At 47.2% G+C, this 20,537-nt stretch overlaps 1 long non-coding RNA gene across 1 annotated transcript; it reads left to right on the top strand.

Annotated features, from left to right (window-relative positions):
* Nucleotides 1-11,512: 11,512 nt before the first annotated feature.
* Nucleotides 11,513-20,430, top strand: LOC121827366 (uncharacterized). Its single transcript, XR_006069631.2, has 4 exons — nt 11,513-11,797; nt 12,671-12,884; nt 13,324-13,409; nt 15,948-20,430. It is a non-coding gene; the product is annotated as an uncharacterized LOC121827366 (long non-coding RNA).
* Nucleotides 20,431-20,537: the final 107 nt, after the last annotated feature.

A 20,537-nucleotide genomic window follows, 5' to 3' on the forward strand; every position in this document is an offset into this window, starting at 1 on the left:
AACTGTTGTAGAGATCCAGTCAAATGTAGTGAGCAAGTGGGTGGCAATTTACTGCGAGAACATTCTAGAAATGAAAGCAGATCCAAACCAAATTAAGGGATATTGGATAACTATTTTAAAAGTATTTTTTACATTGATTGATTGATTGATTGTGTGTGTTTGGGGAGCGGCTAGGGAGAGGAAGGGGCACGTACCTGAGCAAAGCACATGTGTAGAGGTCAAAGGACAACTTGCAGGACTCAGTTTTCTCCTTCCATCATATGGCACCTGAGAACAGACCTCAGATGACCAGGTTTGCTGGCACATGCCCTTCCCTGATGACCAAACACCGGAATAACTTCTAATTAAAAAAAAAAGCCCAGGAAGCTCTTAGAAGTGTCCAGCCTTCTGACATTTTTATATGATGCTGTCATCTACAAGAACAGCACAACTGAATCACACACAGAGAAAAAAAAACACAGAAAGAAAACTCATAACATGTTAAGCTTACGATTTTGTGTTGTGTCAGCTGGGGCACACGTGGCTGTGGGCTTCGGATTAGACACATCTGGCTGATTTGTCATGGCCCTGGAAACACGTGCGCAGGGAGATGGGGAATTCTCTGTAATAGTTTGGAACACCCGATCAGGCTCCCTTCCCGAAAGGTCCACGGAGCCTGTGGGAACAAGAACATGTGTTTGGCTTTTTTGAGTCTAGAGTTCTCCACATTTACTTAACTAGAAAAAAAAACGTGTTTTCAAGTGACTTTTCCCCCTCAGCATCCCAAGTTGCTGTTTATTAAGCCATGAGACAAGTGGGGAACCGGGAATGAATGGCTTCCATGCGGCCTGGAAAGCGTCCTTCCTGCCTGTGGTCGAGTGCATGCGCTGTCGAGCCCAGTGGCAGGTAAGGCTCTCTTAGCCCGTTTGTAATGGCTTCCTAAATTGAGCAAATAACTTCATCCGAATGGCCACGGTGATAAGCGGGTAGGAGGGGCGGGTGCGGAGAAGAGCCGCACGTGGGCCCGTTTCGCCTCCCAGTCCAGCAGCGCCGATAGCGCAATGGTTTTCCTTGGGTGTTTGAATTTTCTATCTCCCAATTATGTCTTAAGCCTGAGATAAAATTCACATCCACGTTTCATTCAAGATAAACCTAACATCATAATAATACAAAAAGATTAATTCCTGGGGGGGAAAAATAGAGAAAAAAAATGGCGTTGGCTTAGAGACATCAACACTCACGATTACTGTGAGGGGGCTGCTTCCATAATACACTCATCCCCAGGGCTGATGAGTAAATACGCCGAGTGCTCTTTAGCATATATCTGTGTGTGTGCAAGCCTGGGTGCTGCCCACTGGGTTACCCTCACAAGTGAGGCTAGAAAAGGCCTACATTTAAAGTGCCCAACCTCTAAGCTCAGCCCGCACTTTGGGATGCTCTGTAGTCTTTTCTTTCTGAGCAAAGTCCCCATGAGCCACCTAAGCAACATTAAATTTTCTCTTTTGTGATTGTGTTAGACAGTGTCTGTTAGCTACCACCACAATCATGCTGCGTAAGCCCCCCCCCCCAAAAAAAATCCTCAAAGGCTTATAGTAATATAAACATTTACCTTTGTTCTCTTATCTCCAGTCAGTTGGAGGCTGAATCATGGATTCAGTTTAGGTCTCCATTACATGTCTCTTATTCTTCTGGGGCCAGGAGACTATCTTGGGTGATTCTGATAGAATAGCATGCTTTGGCTTCTGTACTTCTACACTGTTCATTCTATTCATATCCCATTGGCTAAAAGAGAGTTCAGGACCAAGCCTAAGACCGTGAGGCAAAGAAGGAATTTATTCTATGTAATCTAAAAGGGAGGGGAGTCAATATCAGATGAATAGGGTGTGATGAACCACGAAGGGGGGACAGTCCATGGTTTAGGCTCCCGGTAAGGTGTGTTTGTGCTCTGTCAGAAGTGCTAACCTTGGAGGCAGGCCTAGGCGAATCTTTCCTCAGACACCTCTGTGGTGGTTTGAAGGAGAATGGCTCCCATAGGCTCATGTGTTTCAATGCTTGGACAACAGTTGATGGTACTGTTCAGGAAAGATTAGGAGGTGTGGTCTTGTTAGAGGAGGTGTGTCACTTGGCATTTCAAAAACTCAGGTCATTCCCAGTTAACCCTCTCTTCCCGCCTCATGTAGTGGTTTCCATGTAAGCTCTCAGCTACTGCTCCACTGTCATACCGGCCTCCCGCCACGCTCCCTGCAATGATGACCATGGACTCAGCCTCTGAAACTGTAAGGCCCCAGTAAACTTTCTTTTGTAAGTTGCCTTGGCCCTGGTGTCTCTTCACAGCATTAGGACAGTGACTAAGACAACCTCAGAGATGTTGTATGTTCACCCCAGCAGTTCTGAGGAAAGAGTATAATGAAATGCAAGGTGTGTAGGCAGCCTGCTTGACACAGTTGTGAGCCCTAGCTCTGCTGTGGGCTGGAAAGTCATTCCTGGCAAACTTTTATTACTGTTCAGTGTTGGAGTCCGTTCAAGTCATAATGACTCACACTTCTCTGCCCTCCAAGGAATGACATTACTTAGAAGGGACCATCGCTTGCAGAGGCACAGGTCTCTCCATGCAACTTGCTCCTGATGGACCATTGGGTCATTTCTAATATGGCCTAGACATGTACCTCAGGTTGCAACACCCAGATGTGTGGACCATTCTAAATCCCCTTTCTACACCCTCAATCCTAACTCTAACCTCAACACATTTCTCAGAGGTGGCACCCCATCATTTTCTCTCTGTCTCTATTTGGGCCATATTCATGGAGAATCTTCCACAAAGGCATGGGCACCTCACAGGAGGGGTCATGGGAGCACTAGTCGATGAACAAGGCCATTGGAGTATGGTGAGTCCTTCTGCATGTTCTAACCTCTTCCTTGGCTGAAGCTTGGTGGTTCTGAGGGCTTGATGTTTGGGGTACTCTTTGAGTCCCCACATCTTGGGAACCTGTTTGTTCTGTAGCCATTGAGAAGTTGCAAGTGAAGCATGGTAACCAATCAGAGATGACTGAGGGAGTGGTTAAGCTGAGAGTACCCTTCAGAGTTTAAGAAAAGTTTCCAAGTTAACTGGGGCTGTACTCATACCTCAAGGGCATCATTGAGTGAGGCAGAGCTGAGACTGGGATTCTAGGGGAAGGAGCCCTATTTGCTGAGGCCACAGCATTGTTATTTACAGTGCTGTACCTGACCTCCTCATTAACCCCTTCACTGGACACTAGGATTTAGTGGTGAAAACCATAGACTTTGGAGCTCCCAGGCTTCTTAACCTCCCACGCCTATGACCTGGGCATGTCTCTGGGCCTCAGTTTCCTCATCTGTAGCATGGTGGGAAGGCAGGATCTCAGCCCTAACATAGAGTATTTCTGTAAGGATAAAGTGACCTGACCAACATGGTGGGCATACTCTGACCTAGTGCCCCCATGATCCCTACCTTGAGGTGCCCATGCCCCTGTGGAAGATTCTCCATGAATATGGGCTGAAGATAGTGAAAATGATGGGGTGCCACCTCTGAGCCTGCTTACCTTCTCTTGCTCTCTGTCTTGTTCTGATGGCGGCCATCTGTACTGCCCAGTTGCCTAGCCCACCTAGGAAGGAATGAAAGGTGGTTCTGCTTGGTAGGCGGCTAGGAACAGTGCTCTCATCCAACAGCCCACAAGGAATCAAATCCTGCCCAAACCCACACACTCGATCTAGGAAACACACCTTTCCCCACCAGATCCTTCACCTGAGGCCTCCATTGTGCTCTCTGAGACTGGAGCAGAGGATGTGGGTGGCCTTGTCCAAATTCCTGACCCAGAGAAACCGTGAGCTAACAAATGCCTGTGGTACCTAGAGCAAGGCAAATCCTCAATAGATATTGGCTGTCTTTATTATTAACAGTCACGTGTCATCTCAGGATGCACTCTGAGAAATGCTAGGCTAGGCAATTCCATCACTGTGCAAACATTAGAAAGTGCACTTACATAGCCCTAGCTGGGAGAGTCTACTGTACACCTATGCTAAATGGGATAGCACATTAATGTGAGCTTATAGGGATCCCCCGCACGTCACTATACTGAGCACAGTAGGCAGCTCGACTACAGTGGTGTCTGTGGAACTCTTCTTCATGTCTGTCTTGATCAAAAACAACTTTATTTGTCTTACAGGTTACAGTCCATCATCAAGGGAAACTAAGGCAGGAAGCAAGACAGGAGCTGAAGCAGAGGTTTTGGAGGGATGCTGTTTACTGGCTTGCTCCCCCTGGTTTGCTCAGCCATTTTTTGTTTAATGTTTCTGTTTTTAAATACAGCCTAGGTACAACTGCCTGGGGATGGTTCTACCCACAGTGGGCTAGGCCCCCTACATCATTAGCAATTAAGGAAATAGTTAGTCCACAGACATGTCCATGGGCCAACACGATTGAAACGGTTCCTTAAATGACGTTCCCTCTTCCCAGGTGACTCTAGTTGTATCAAGTTGGCAAAAACTAACCAACACACTGTCTAAACAGTTTTGTCCATGCCAGCATCACAGCACACACACGGGAAAGCATCAGACTACAGTGTTATCACGGCTCCATTGTGGCTAGGGAATGGGGAATTTTCAGCTCCATTTTAGCCACATTGGATCACTGTCCTACACGAAACCCATCTTTGATTAAAATGGTATGAGGTGTGTGACTGTACTTCTGTGTCACAGAGCACAGACAGCAGGGCTCAATTCCATTTTATACTTGAGGAAAATGAAGCTCAGAGTCTCACAATTAAAATGCAGCAGGACGTGGGCTCTTCTGCGCTGTCTCACTCCGCTGTGTTCGGAAAGCATCACTGTCAGAGAGACCTTATTACTCTTAGGGAGGGTGGACAGGTTTCAGTGGGATGCTTTAGAGAGGGGAGAATGGACCCTCCAGGATTCACAGGGTAAGCCCTGGGTTGGAGAGGTGGTTTTTCAACAGGAAAGGAGGAGTAATGATGGCACTTGGACTTAGAGATGGCACCTCTTCACCAGCTGCCCTAATGCCAGCACTCAAGGGTTTCACCTCTACTTTTGCATCCATGCTGAGCCCAGTGGCCCCTATACCTATCCCACGCCACGGACTCCTCTCTGCTGTCCTTTGCTCCCTTCCCCACCAGAGCTGCAAACTTTCAGCATCCTAGGCTTTATGTCTGCAGAGATGGCTGTCTTGCTAAGCAGTCAATTACCATCGCCAGGGGCTGTTGCATTTCCAATGTTCCCTTTGTCTACTGAGGGACCAGAGGGCTTTCTCCCTGCTTTTCAAATGCAGATCTCCTTGCTCTGCCTTGGGCTCCTCGGCACACACTGCTGCTCTGGCTGACTTGGTCCTGTGGTCTTCTGCTCCCTCGGTGCCTTTGCCCAGTCAGCCCCCACAGCGCAGGTGTGCAGGAGCAAAGGGGAAGGGGAGGCCAGGCTGAGGGTTGAAAAAGTGTGGGAGTAGTTGTAGAGCAAGCACCCGAGACACAAAGATCCTTCTGCCTTTCTCTACATACCAGAGGAAACCTCTACCATTCCAGCCAGGAGTGGGGCTGTCTTCAGTTGCCTCTTTTCTTGGCTCAGAATTCTCAACTTGTGTGGGTCACAATTTTACCTTGTCGTCTCCTTAACATATAGATTTCTATTTCTTGGCCTGATTATTTTAGAATTTTTGATTCAGGTGGCCTTGAGAATTGGCATTTCTGCCAAGTTCCCTGGTGGGGCTGGTCCACACTCGGAGAAGCCCTGCTTCTCCCACTCTTGAGCCTGTCTGGTGTGTGTGTGTGTGTGTGTGTGTGTGTGTGTGTGTGTGTGTGTGTGTGTGTGTGTGTTCCTCCCATCATCTGAGGACCCAGGGTGCAAAAAGACAAGTGGAGAAGTTCATCCACAATGATTAACCATCAAGTATTTCCTTGTTTATCCCTTGCTGGGAGCACTGTCTCTCGCCATGTTCCCCATTGTTCTTGAAGGAAGGTACTGTCATTTCCCCATTTTACCGGTGGACAATCTGAAGTAAGGCCAATGACCAAGGGTGGTAGAGTGCTAACAAGTTGTTGATCTGGGATGGTCCTAACATATCGTTGATTCATTCATGACAAATACACTAAGAAAATACTACTCAGCATTGACTATATTACTGGCCCTATTTTATGTCCTCAGGACCCAACAATGGACAGGATGAAGTGCACGCTGCTCTTGTGGAGCTTAAATTCAAGGGCGGAAGAAGAAACAATAATTGGTATATTCAAATATGCACAATATTTTTTATGCACACATGTGGTGTGTATGTGGGGGGGCATTGTATTTATGCGGAGTCTAGAGGCCAACCTCCAGGGTCATGCTCACTGCCTACCTCCAGTGGCACAGGGTCTCCCAGTGAATCTGGAGTTCACCACAGGCTAAACAGGCTGGCTGGTAGGCTCCAGGGGTCCTCCCGCCTCTTCAGCTCTGGCATGACAAGAACATGCTATTGTGCCTGGCATTTTTACTGGGGTCCTGGGGATGACCTCCAGTTCCCATGCTTGTAAGGAAGCACTTCACTGAGATATCTCCCACGCCTACACAAGTTTTGATCAATGGTTCTACTGTGGTATACACCGAGGGAGGACTTGACTGAATGTAATCAGGGTTTTAGGTGGACCCTCTGGTAGGATATGGTCTGTGTGGTTCTTGCCTCTCTACCCTGTTTGTGGATGAAGCCAATAGGCAGGAGCCCACGGTTTTGGGAGGCAAAGCAGAGTCTGGGGCACGCATAGCCTTGGCATCATCAGCTCCACCCAATACAACCTCCCCCCAAACTTCAAAATTCCACTTCACTGAGGGATACTTTCTTTGCTGCTCTGGTCATGGCAGTGTGGAATCTTCTGGGTGAAGATCATTTGACACTTGTTGGCTAAGGGGACAGAGCTTACAGAGACACTTCATCAAACTCATTCCCAGGGCCAGGCAGTAGTTGCACATAAATTTAATCCCAGCACTCAGGAGGCAGAGGCAGGTGGATCTCTGCGTTTGAGGCCAGCCTGGTTTACAGAGTGAGTTCCAGGACAGTCAGGGCTACACAGTGAAACCCTGTCTGGAAACAAAACAAAACAAACAAACAAACAAAAACAAAACTCATCCCCAGGCTGATCAGGTGAGAGCACTTGCCACATAGCTTACTTCAGCAAGCAACCATAACTGAATCTTCACCAACTTGTATTGGGTCCCCACACATGGGGCATGCTGAAGTGTCTTCTATAGGCTACATACATTATCATGTATTATCAAAATCACCGTCCAGTCTTCTCCATCACTTATCAATACACAGTCAGTTTCACTCAGTCAGTTTCACTCAGTGTCAGGAGTCTGCAGTTCAGCCACTCCATGAAAGTATTGAATGTATCTTTAAAACAAACAAACAAAAAACTTAATTCCTGCAGTGTGAAACAGAATACCCAATGCTTAGATTTCACTAAGCATTGGGAAGCTGAGTGGATGCACGGATGAATAAATGAAATATCTCCTGGTCCTTTATTGCCCCATGCTGACCCCAGGCCTGTTCTGCCATAGATGTTAGCAATCCCTAACACAGGACACAGGGCTCAGCCTCAGGACTCAGCCTGGCTGTGGGGAGGAGGGTCCAGTTGTACCATTGGGCTGCTTTCAGCATGGTATCCAGAGAGGAAGAAGCGGCCATCAAGTCCCCATGAGTGACGAGCACGGCTCACTTCAGTAGTCACTAAACTTCCTTCTTTATCTATTCCCTCTCAGGGTACAGTTGCCTGTCTTAGCTTTCTGGTCGCCTTGCCTCCAGTTCCCTGCACGGATTGAGACTTTCTTTGAATCACTGCTTTTCTAGGACCCCATGGGCCTGCCTGGATCTGTCTACCGTCTATCTCTCCATCAGAGGAGCCGAACCCTGCCCGCTGTCAGTCCAGCTGCTGGCTGCCTGGACCTTTTAGAATCACCCAGGGCTCCTGTCACTTCCTTGGATCAAGTACATGTTGGCTCCTTTATATCCAGCCCAAGGCTGCACAGGCACCAGAACTTTCTGCTTCACCTGCCAAATTAGGATACTGCCACAGTGGGCTCAGCTCCTCTCCCTTTCTCTCAGTGGCCCACTGAGGCCTCAGGTTCTTGGGTACAGAGGCAGCATCAGCTCTCATCATCAGTCCATGTTCTCATCTTTAGTATCTCTCATGAATGACTCTCCTCCTGGGCCTAGGAGGATGTGATGGGCATTTCTTGCTCGGCTCGCTCGGGGCCAAGCCCTTGCCCTACAGCCCCAACCTTCCAGCAATCTGACACTGTCCACCTTTTGTCCCCTCTCCTCTCTCCTCCCCCCTGCACGTTCCAGCCAGACCCCTGTGGCCTCACTAGCGCAGTGAGCCATTTCAAACAAAAATCCAATTTTGCCAGCATCTAATGTATTCTAACTAATCTGCTCACAGGTGCCTTTGGCAATCCCACTGAGGAAACTTGCTTAAATATTTTAAGAAGCGGTTAATGTGCTAGTTAACTGCCCAACTGAGTGTCAGACCGCTAGAGTTCAAACTCTGGTTCTGTCACTTACTGGCTCTATTTCCTAAGGCAAGGCACTCAAATTCTCGGAGGACTTGCTTCCCCATACATGAAATAAGGATAATAGCGTTACATGCTCCCAAGGCTTTTGGGAGAAGAAAACGAGTCAATATATTAAAAAAAAAAATGTTACAAAGAAAATCTAGTACATAAATAGTTTATACAGTAGGTGTAATAAAATACATATTAATCATCCCAAGGAACTTTTTAGTTTGCTCATTCATCTAAGCAAGACCTACTGTGTGCCAGACCACGAGAAGCAGTTAAAAAAAGATTGAGATATGTTCTGGGGTTCGTCACAAAGGAAGCAGGCCCAGACACATACCATTCCAAGGAAGGAGATTGGGGGTGTGTAAATGAAGTGAATAGGGTGTGCTGGTTGGGTTTTGTCAACACGACACACTTAGACATATCTGGGGAGAGGGACTATTAATTGAGTAGGCAAGTCTCTGGGGCATTTTCTTGATTGATGATTGATGTGGAGGGCCCAGCCTACTGTGGACTATGCCATCCCTGGACAGGTGGTCATGGGTGGTATAAGAAAACAGGCTGGGTGAGCCAAAGAGAGCAAGCCAGTAAGCAGCATTCCTGCATGGTCTCTGCTTCCGTTCCTGCCTCCAGGGTCCTGTTCTGAATTCCCTCCAGGGAGGACTGTAAGCACTGCAGTAAAATAACTCTTTTCCTTTCTAAGCTGTTTTTGGACTTGGTGTTTTATCACAGCAATAGAAGTCCAACTGGTACCCAGGGGGAGGAGAGTCTGGGATGGAGCAGCCCACCTCGGAGATCGCTCACATGGAGACTACCTGTGACATTGACAGGTGTCAGGCATACCCGGTCCTGAAGGCAGTCCTGAAGGAAGCGTCCTCTTGGACTTGGAGAGTCAGCCAGAAAGGGAAGTGTCTCTCCACTGTGGGCTTAGGACACATCTTCTCTCAGGGTTCACAGCACGGTGCCTCAAACAACAGGACATCTTGACTGTCAGGGTTCAGTGGGGATGGAATGTTGGTCACCCAAGTTGGACTGTGTGGATGAGAGCCTTGAGGCAGTGGACACGTGAGTCTTTGTCGTCTGGAACGAGGCTCCTCCCTTCCACAAGACTTTCTTCAAGATTTTTGTCCCTGTCCCTGTTCTCCGTTCTCTAGCCCTTTGGCTGTCACTCAACTTTGTGGAAGCTTCGGCCTAAAGAGTAATTTCTCTCTCAGACTTTCATGGAAAAGCTCTAACTACTTCCTGCCTCTCCATGTGGCTCATGTCCGATTGTCTCTCAGCATTTACTTTTCCCTGGTCATTTCCTCATTGCCTTCTTCAGCCAGTCCACTTCTTTCACCCCCATGCAATACCCCCTTCCCCCCCCCCCAAGTCCTTGAACGAAGTAGATTTGTCTTCAGCTGTTTCCTAAGAGAAGTTTGGGGAATTAAGTCCATCATGGGGCTGATTCAGCCACCCAGTAAAGCAGTCACAACTGCCTGTGGAAAAATGACCATATCGGCTCACACAGAAAGTTTTTGGATGCTGGACCACCCACGGAAGCTCGACAGACAGAAAGCAATGTCTCAACAAGAACTTTCAAACACTCAAGGACTTCATTATCATGAGATGTCCCTACTTGACAACAGACAGCTGATAGGGAACAGTAAAAGCCTGAGATGCCTCTGTTGTTAGCAAATGAAGCCTGAAGCTCAGGATAGACCACCCTTTCTAGAAGTTTCCCCGAGTGGAAAAAGGAAGGAGAAAAAAATGGCGATTTAGAAAGTTGGAAAGAGGGCTTTCTGTGTCTGTGGAAACTTGAGCCTGTGGCAATCTAGAAGCAGGGACTGTGGGTAGGGAGATCTTGGAGATAGGTGCATGGGGAGTACTTGAGAGAATAAGATTCTTCAGCATGGAGGACAGGACTGAGACACATACCCTACAGGTCAGCCAGGAAGGGGGGAAGGGAAGCTGCAGGTCTAATAAATCCTATTTGTGCAGGACGCACTGTCCCATGGTGGTAGTTAATCTTAGTTGCCAAATTGATGGGATCTGGAATTAACAAAGAGACATGTTTCTGGGTAGGTCTGTGAGGGCGCTTCTAGACAGGATTAACTGAGGGCAGAAGACCACACATCCCCCCCAACCCCCTGCCCCACTCCAGAAGGTTCTGCCCTGGGTACAAAGAGGTCTAGAGGGAAAGTAGAACTGTGCTGTCCTGCCTGCCTTTGCTCCTCACTGCTGAGTGCATCGCCTCTGTGGCTGCCGCCACCGCCACGATCCTTTGTGCTCATCGGAGCTGAGCTTCCAACATGAACCCAAGACCAGGGATCCTCCATGCCTTCAGCACCAGTTTGGGACGCCTGTGGCATTTGATTGCACAGACTCTCAGTCTCTCCAGCATGCACACAGCCACTGCTGGACTCTCCAGACTGTAACATATAAACCAGCCTAGTAAATCCCCTCTGTACTATATTTTCATTTGATCTGTTCTGTTCCTCTAGAGAACCCTAATATGTGCACTGTGCTGCCGCAGACACCATGTCTAGAACTTCACACGGTGTCCCTTCACACCTTGGATAGCACTGCCACGCCCTCATTTTCCAGAGGAAAGCTCTGAAGGTTAAGAAGGTTGCATGACGTCCTCAAGGTCCCCGAGCTAAAACAGGGCCCAGCTGGGACTCCAGAACTCCTGTTCCCACTAGTTATGTTCACTTTGATGTTGTGCTTCCTTTGTCAAAAGGATAAGTCTTGCTTACATCAGCGCATGTCCATGCTTGGCGCTATATGTGTGTTAACTTATTTATTCCCCTGCAGGTCCACAAGGAGCAAGATCATCCTGCCACCCCCCTTTTGTACATGGCAGATCTTACCTCAGGTCACTGCATTAGTTACTTTAATGTTGCTGTGATAAAATATTCTGACAGAAAGCAAATTAGCGAAGGAAGGGGTTATTTGGACTTACAGTTCCAGAGAAGGTAACAGTCCATCATAGCAGAGAAGGCATGGCAGGGTGCCCAGAGGTCAACCTAGCAGTAGGAAGCCGAGTGATTTCATCTACAGACAAGAAGCAGAAAGAGAACAGGAAGTGGGGCCAGGCTATGCCCGCCCCCAGTGATGTATTTCCTTCAGTGAGACTCCACCTCCTTAAAGTTCCAGAACCTTCCCGAACAGCGCCACCAACTGGGGATGAAGTGTTCACACACTTTGAGATAATAAGGGGACGTTTCTTATTCAAACTTGCAGTCACACAATTAAGAAAGAGAATTCACTGTGGATGTTGGTGAGTAGACTCCAGACCTCAATATTTAACCCTGGCTTTTCTGTTCTTTCCTTACAAAAGAAGGTGGTATGACTATGGGAGCAGAGGTGAGGTGGTTTCCCTGGAGACAGAGATGAATGTGTGGGAGTGGAGTGAGGGAGGCAGGCTTCAGGAAGTGGGCATGGTCATGCTGTAGGAGAGTAGAAGAGACGTAGTGTGACAGGGATGAGGGACAAAGCGGAGGGTGGGCAGGGAGTCAGGTTTAATAGGAGTTTTCCTGTGTCCATTTGAAGCTTCCTCCAAAGTCCTCAGCAGGGAGTTGGGCAGAGATGGCATCCTGGGCCTGAGCATGAGTGGGGTGTTCAGCATTGGAGGGGGACCTGTGGTCCAAGTTTCAGTCAGGCACTGAGAATTGTGAGGGTCTGAGGACACCACCTTAGCTTTGACCGCATTTGATGGATGAAAGGAAATTTGACAATGAAGAGTCTGTCCATCTGAGAGATGGAGCTTCCTGGTGGTGTTCTTCCCCAACTGGGTTTTATCCTAAGTCCCAATAAATAAGTAAATAGACAAAAATGGGAGAAAGACCTCCAAGAATGTACCCTTGGGGGCTACATGGATGGTATCCTAGGGAACTTGTTGGTCTTGGTATAGTTGGTACCTGGTCACCATCCATGCCAGAGGGCTACCTGGGCTTAAGTTCCCAGGTGCGAAGGGTCTTAAGTATTTTAAGAAACTGAACCCTTGAGGGTGTTGACTATTTGTGGCCTTTGGACTCTCATGGGGAAGAGCAGACCCTTCAGGAGAGGCTCCGGGAAGAAAGGTCCGGATGTATTCACGTGACCAACGCTGCTCCCCACATCTCATCACTTCTTATGTTAACTCTTTCTCTAGGGGTGACCTTGGTATCCCACCTCAACTCTACACTCTTTTTTCTCTCCATCTCCGGTGACATATTTCATCGGCTTTGGTGGCATCACAAATTGCCGTCCTTTTGGTCCGTACTTGACCCAGCTGTGCTGTGACTGCATATTCTTCGCACTGGTCATTGAAGTTGGCACTCAGAGCCTTCAGCATCCAGTAGCCACAGGAGATCATAATAAGCAGTGTAGGTTCCAAGAAGGGCTTGGGTAAAGTTTGATCCCATGAGCCTGTGGACAGCTGTGGACAGCCGTAAGGGCAGCAATTGTTTATCCATACTTATCCCCTGGGGTAGAGCCTGAGGGGTTTTGCTCAGCTCTTGTTAGCTGGGAAGACAGCAGAGCTCAGCTATATCCTTGAAAGAAATCCCAGATGTAATGGCCAGAGGAAGCCGTGTGCAGGCTGCACCCAGAGAGCTCAGAGGACTCATTAGAGCACCATCCTGCTCTGATAAGTTGTTAGTTAAAAGTCCACCTGGAGGGGCTTTTATTGCACCCCATGGAGAAGTCCTCCCTCCCGCCGGGAGCACATATGGGAGGAAGGGTTTTATAGATGGTATAAATGGCTAAGCATTTCGAACCATTAGTTATTCAAGCCTTACATAACTGTGCTCTTTGGCCCTCTAGACAGCCAACCCTTTGCCGACTGTGTGGTGATCACAGGAAAAATGCTTGGGCAGAACCGAGGATTAAGCATTGCGATGCTAAGAGTGGTAAGGATAGTAGCAAAAATTGATGGAGCTTCTAGAACCACCTGCGGTGGGCTGAGTAACAGCTCCCTAAAATATCTGGGTCCTCGTTCCCAGAACCTGGGAACGTCACCCTACATAGGGAAAGGGACTTTAGACATGCAGTCGGGTTACAATGCCTGAGAGGAGATAGCCCTCTTTCCCCTCCTTTATCTCTCAGTCTAATCCTAAGCATCCTTATGGGGACAAAGGGAGGAGGCACAGAAGAGAAGGAGGGATGACAAGATAAACAGAGGTGCCACAAGCCAAGGAATGTCATGGTCACCAGAGGAAAGGAGTTGATTCTTTTCTGGAGCTTCTACATCAGTGGTTCTCAACCTTTCTAATGCTGTGACCCTTTAACACAGTTCCTCACATTGTGGTGACCCCCCCCCAACCATAAAATTACTTCATAGCTGTAATTTTGCTACTGTTATAAGTCATAATATCTGTAAATATCTGATATGCATGATATCTGATAGGGGACCCCTGTGGAATGAACATTGGACCCCAAAGAGGTTGTGACCCACAAATTGAGAACCCAAGAACCGATGTTCTAGAAGGAACAGGCCTGCTAATGTTCTGACTTGGGCCCTATAACTTAGGATTCCAAGTGAACCCATTTCTGATGTTTGAGCCTTGTGGCTGGGGTGACTAGTCACAGTGACAACAGGAAATGAAAGCTCCACTCAGTCTCCATTAGCTCATTTTGTCCTCATCCCTCCTATGAATCATCTATTATGGTCCCTGTTTGCAGATGAGGAAACTGGCTCAGAAGAGCCAAGGGGCTAGCTCAAGGTCACAGTTAGAATGCAGAGATTGAATCAAAGAACCAAGGGCTAGCTCAAGGTCACAGTTAGAATGCAGAGATTGAATCAAAGAACCAAGGGCTAGCTCAAGGTCACAGTTAGAATGCAGAGATTGAATCAAAGAACCAAGGGCTAGATCAAGGTCACAGTTAGAATGCAGAGATTGAATCAAAGAACCAAGGGCTAACTCAAGGTCACAGTTAGAATGCAGAGATTGCACCAGGAAGGCCCATAAGGTTGGAGTTGGGTTCTAGTGTATACTATAATATAGGCTCTGATATAGGAGAGGAGAGGTAGGTAGGATGGGGTAGAGGTCCTGATGCAGAATCTGCCATCCTTCAAGAGGGCTATGAGCATCAAATGCTCAGTGAGCATCCCTAGTCTGACTAAGTGAGTGTTAAAGGTACACTCCTTGGGGATTCCCACCCTGGATGGGTTTTGTGCATGATGCAGTCTTTCAGTGAGGGGGCAATATGCTTCTCAGTCAGAGAAGATACTGCTAGCCCCTGCCTGAGGGGTGAAGGAGGCAGGACATCTCACCTAAGACAATAAGGGATGGGGTTGTCAAGAGCTATGAGAAATACTAGGGTCAAGGGCAAGAGTTAGAAGTTTGGGGGCAGGGCTCCGGTCCCAAGGAAACTGGGCTGCTAGTCTAACAGCCAACACAGACTCTAGTTGCTTGGGTCTGGGAGAACTTGGGACCTCGGGGTTACATGGATGCCAAGAGCTCCAGGACATCAGATGCCACCCCCACCCCCACCCCAGTGTCCAGCTAAACTGAGCAACAAATCTACCGGCAAGGAAGAGTAGACAGGTATGTGCTGGAAGCAGAGGCCCCCAGAATGAATGCGCAGGTTTCACCATGCCAAAGGGTCTAGAGTGCTGACCCAAGGCCAGTAGCATTAATGTCACTGGGGAATTAGACAGGAATGCAGATTCTCAGGCCCCACTCCACGCCTACCGGATCAGAAACTCTGAGGCCCAGTACTAGTCCTGCAGGATTCTGCTGCCTGCATTGGCCTGGTCCTGCTCCAGTGGGATCAGAGGGCTGCCCTGGCGAGGCAGCAGCTACTAAGATGTTCACCACTGCGGTCTTTTGCATGAAAGCAGAGGCTTTCCCCACTTCCAAGAGGAGAATTCCTCCCAGCAGCCAAGTGTCTCTTTTCACTAGAGTATTTGAGTTACACAGGACTGGGGGAGGAGCTGGGAAATCAGATATTAACTAGACCTTGAAATACATATTTTTCCCAAATGGGTGCGTAGTCTTTATTTAAATCGGAGGCATTTCTAGCTAAATTTGGTGGCTCATTCGTAAGGAAAACCGGCAGAACCTTGACTTCTGGGAGTCTCGATGATTGAAGCCATGTTAATATTAGCCGCTGGTTGAATCGCAGAGAGAAAAATTGAGAGCCTCATTCTCTCTGGGCAGGGACGGGGGAGGGAGCTCTCAGCTGGGCTAAGAATCCGCTAGTGCTAGTGCTGTGTCTGGGTGATTAATGGCATCAGACCTCTGTGCCCTCTTTAGCGTCCAGCCAGTGGCCTCAGGAAACCCCAGTGGCATTGGGCTTGTTTATGTGAAACAGCTCCCAATGACTGGGGACAAGATGTCAAGTCATTGGTGGGGGTGGTAGGGTGGGTGGGTGGTGGTGGGGGGGTTGGAGGGGGGGCACCGGACGATGAAGGAAAAGACAGCATCTGTATCTTCCCTCCCCAGCCAGGCAGCTGCCTGCAGCCTTCTGCAATGTGAAAGCATGATGAGTTGACTTCATTAGGGCCTTGTGGTCTTCCCCCCACTGACAGCTTGAAAAGAGCGCTCTCATCGGAACAGAACAGGGTACCAGAAGCCACCGGAGCACAGACATCACAGAAGGAACTTCTCAGGAGGAAATGCTGAATATGGAAATGAGGATGGGGGCAGGTTCCATTCTCTACTCTGGGGTCCTGAGCATGCACAGTAGTTGAGATGAACTTAGCTATGTCCAGTTCACACCAAGGCAGTGTCCTGCCACAAGGTCCCTCCTCAGCTTTCTAAAACCCAACCTGGTAGCTTATTTTGATTTGATTCAGTCGGGTTTTCAGTATCTATTGAACTTCTGTAAGGCACAATAGTGTCCACAAGCATGCATGTGGCCCTCTTGAGACCTTTCTTGAAGGTGATATTGGTCTCCTTTTTATACAAGCAGAGGCTGGCAGGGTGGATAGGTAAGTCATTCAAGGTGACCCAGAGCTGAGACCACATCTGGAAAACAGGCCTGCCTGATCTGTGAGTCCACTGGTCTATGAGATACAGGCTCGGAAGCTAGGAGCTTCAGTTTCAAGATCCAAAGGCAGGGCTGGAGAGATGGTAAGAGTGGGTAAGAATGCATGCTGTGCAATCATGAGGACCTGAGTTCAGATCCCAGCATCCACACAGAAAAATGCCAGGCACTAACTTCACACACCTGTAACCCCAGCATTGTGAAGGTAGAAACTAGAGACACTGTCAGCCTGTTCCAGGTTCAGTGACAGACCCTGCCTCAAGGGAATAAGATGGAGAGTGACAGAGTGGGATGCCTGAAATCCACCTCTGGCCTCTCTGAGCATACAGGCTCATGAACCCATACATGAATGCATGCTTGCACACACACACACACACACACACACACACACACACACACACACACACACACTGATAGCCACACAGCACATTAAAAAACACAAAATCTTGGGCCTGCTGATCTTTCATTCAACAATGAAAAAAAAAAAACCACCCAGCTTCTACAAAGATTTTTTTAAAATAATGTGCATACAGTTAAAAATAAATCAAATACCAAAGGGCTTATTATAATGAAAAAGAGCAGCCCTTGACGTGACCATTTTAAATTCCTAGGTCCTTCTTCTGGTATTTATGTTAATGTTCTGTCTCCACCTTTATGCCAGAAGGTACTTGTTTCTCGACTTGTCCTCATGTGACAGCTTTCTTACCTTTCCCCTAGCCCCAGCTTCTCAATTTCATCCCAGCAATGTTTTTTACTTAAATAAGTCACCAGGGTTTACTAGAATTGTACTTCCCTTCTCAATGACATGTGTGTGGGTGATGTGTGTGTGCCTCAGTGCTAAAGGAGGATATTAGGTGTCCAACTCTATCGCTCTCCAACTTATTCCTTTGAGACAGGGTCCCTCATTGAGCCTAGAGCTAGGTCGGCAGCCAGCAAGCCATGAGATTTCTGTCCCTACCATATGCAATGCTGGAATTATGGGCACGGACATCCACACTCAGCTTTTTCACCTGACCTTGGGTTCCCATGCTTGCCCAGCAAGTGCTCTTACATATTGAGCCTTCTCCCCAACTCAAAGTTACTGATTTACTAATACACTTTACTTGCGTATTTCCTACTTATATTTCCTGCAAGCTTTCAAAATCAATCCGATGCCTTGCCTTGTGGGGGGAGAAAAGTAGTTCTCTTGTGACAGCTGTCCCGTTTCTGTCCTAGCCCCACCAGGACCATTTCATTTGAGCAATGCTCTTTTACTTATTAATTACTTACTCATTAGTTTTTATAAATAAAATCCCACTGTAACCTATCTTATAGTTCCCCCTTTTGTCATTTCTAGAGATTTTATTACAAAAAAAGGATTCTCCTCTTACATATGTTTTAATTAATCTATAAGCATTTTGTGCAGCTAACCTTCACACACCATCTTTGCCTATATTTGGTCTGGATTCACTGTAATTTGATCCTCTGTCTTCCTCTATCTTGGATTACACCATAATTTGGCAGGAGCACATCCTACAGTATTTTTTTTTTAAAGGAACACAAGAAGTAATTTATCTGAGTCTCTCATGTCTGACAATACTTCTATCCCGACAAAGTTTATAATTTGGATGCATATAAAATTCAAGCCTGAAAATCATGTTTTATTTCACAGTGCAATAGTATGCCTTCACAGTCTTCATCCTGCTCTTGGGAACTTAAATAAATGCCTTCCCACTTGTTATTTTTCATATCATATATATATTTTTACCTTTGAAGGTTTTTATGATTTTCTTTCCCCTAGTGTTCTAAAAACCTGTTTGAGCCCTGAAGAAGAAGATACAATTTAGTTACCGGGAATCTTGTTTTTAAAACAGATTTTTTCATTTATAGATCTCTGCACATGTCTGCACAGGTGCATGCAGTGTCTGAAGAGGCCAGAGGAAGGTGTTGGATGGGATTTGCTGGAGCTAGAGTTGCATGCCATTGTGGGTGCTGGGAACCAAACTCTGGTCCTTTGCAAGAGCAGCAAGGTGTCTCTTAACTACTGAGCCCTCTCTCCAGCCCACCTGTTCTTTGATGGTGCATTCTCCTCTTCCCTCTGTGCCTTCTCTGGGTTTCCAGCTGCTGAAGTTCTGGGTTATCTATCCAAAGCCCTTGCAATTTTGTCCATATCTCTCTCACCTCTACCATTTTTCTCCTCTTTTTCTATAGAATTCTTTTTTGCTTTTGAAATTGCTCATTTATAAATGAATGTCTGTTTTCCTCCTCTATTTCCTGTAGATCTTTTCCACTCTCTTGTTTCTTCATGAACCACAGATCCCAGTGCATTTCTCTATGGCTCTGCGCAAATGTTGACGATAGTTTTCTGTTTTCTTCTTCGTTTTACACTTTACTCTCTTCAGTTCTTTTTCCTGGCTTTGATATTGACAATGGATCGATGGGTTTATTTTAGTCTTTCCATTTTATGCTTGAGTCTTTTGTTGAGTGTCTGACGATCTTTCCTTGTTCATTTATGAAGTAGGCAATAAATAAAATAAATAGTTGAAATGTTCATGTCTGGGGCTGAGGGGAAGGATGATCAGTTGATGGCTGACTGTTCGAATAAATTACATTTACGCCCCTGTGAAGAAGGGTGTGATTAGTGAGTGCATTGCAGTGAGAATGTCCACGGCCACCAGTGTGAAAATATGGACACGGTCTGTCGTTGAGGCAGGGAGCCGGCGTCATGGCAGCAGGTGAAACCCTCCCCTGCTTTTGTCAATATCTTTTGACACCAGGCTTCCTGGTTCTTCCATCCCTGGCAGACCCATTCTAACTGACACCAGGCTCCCAGCCACAGGAGCCGAGCCTCCCTCTCCAAGGATCCACCAGTCATGCCTGAGTCCCATAGGACACCATCACCTCAAGTTGCCTCTCTTTTATCAAGACTGTCCTGAGACATCTGGGCCTCTGGGGTTAGGTCCGGTAGCACTTGGGACTTGGTAGAGGAAGACAGAGGTGCCTGGTAGAGCCTGCTCCAGGATCACCTGCCCAGGTCTTGCTCACTATACTGGGCTCTTTCTTTCCTGGCTGTGGCCAATGTACAAATGCTTGTTTCTTCTTCAGTGAACCAGGCCAGCCTGCTTAATGGAGACAACAGTGTCCAGTACAATGGCTCCAGGGCTGTGCAAACGAGGGAGTCATTTGCTTAACGTTTTGTAACAAAGAGCCCATTCAAAGAGTTTTCCCAAAATAAATAGTCTACTCCTGAGGTCATACCCATCTCTATTCCTTTCAGTACAAAAACTATTTTATCTGGAAGCTTTAAGCATTGAGCTTTAGGGAAAAACAGCAAGGGTCCAGAATTTTAGCTAGACCCTTTATACACATGTGGGTGTTCATATGTGGACAGTAGGCACCAACACATTAAAAAGATAATGATTTCTGAGTGGAAGGGGAAGAGTGATTTTTGAAATGGAAATTGGAAGGAACTAGAGAGATGATTCAGCAGTTAAAAATATTCACTGCTCTTGCAGAGGACCCTGGTTCGATTCCTAGCAGCTGTGTGGTGGCTCACAACCATACATAACTTCAGTTCCAGGGGATTCTATTCCTTCTTCTAACTTCCTTGGGCACCAGGCACACATGCAGTGCACATCCATGCATGCAGGCAAAACATTCATGTAGTATGAATCTTAAAAGGTCTTATTAATAAAAACAAACCTGGAGCTGGGTATTGGAGTGAATGCTGGAAGATCAGAGAAGCAGAACAAGCCACAGCTTCCTCACCTCACCAATTCCTCAGCTGATCCTTTTTCCTCAGACTGGAAGCTTCTCAGTCCTCATCCAGGAGGTCTCAGCTGAACTGTGCTGCTCAAAAGCCTAAAAGCTTAACCAGGCTCTAGTTCCTCATCCTCATGCCTTATATACCTTTCTGCTTTTTGCCATCACTTCCTGGAATTAAAGGCTGGTGTCACCATGCCTGGCTGTTTTCAGTGTGGCTTTAAATTCACAGAGATCCAGGCAGATCCCTGCATGTGGAATGCTAGGATTAAAGGTGTGTGTGCCACCGTTTTCTGTCCTCTATA

The sequence above is a fragment of the Peromyscus maniculatus genome, chromosome 2, assembly GCF_049852395.1.
Source record: "Peromyscus maniculatus bairdii isolate BWxNUB_F1_BW_parent chromosome 2, HU_Pman_BW_mat_3.1, whole genome shotgun sequence".
NCBI lineage: Eukaryota > Metazoa > Chordata > Mammalia > Rodentia > Cricetidae > Peromyscus > Peromyscus maniculatus.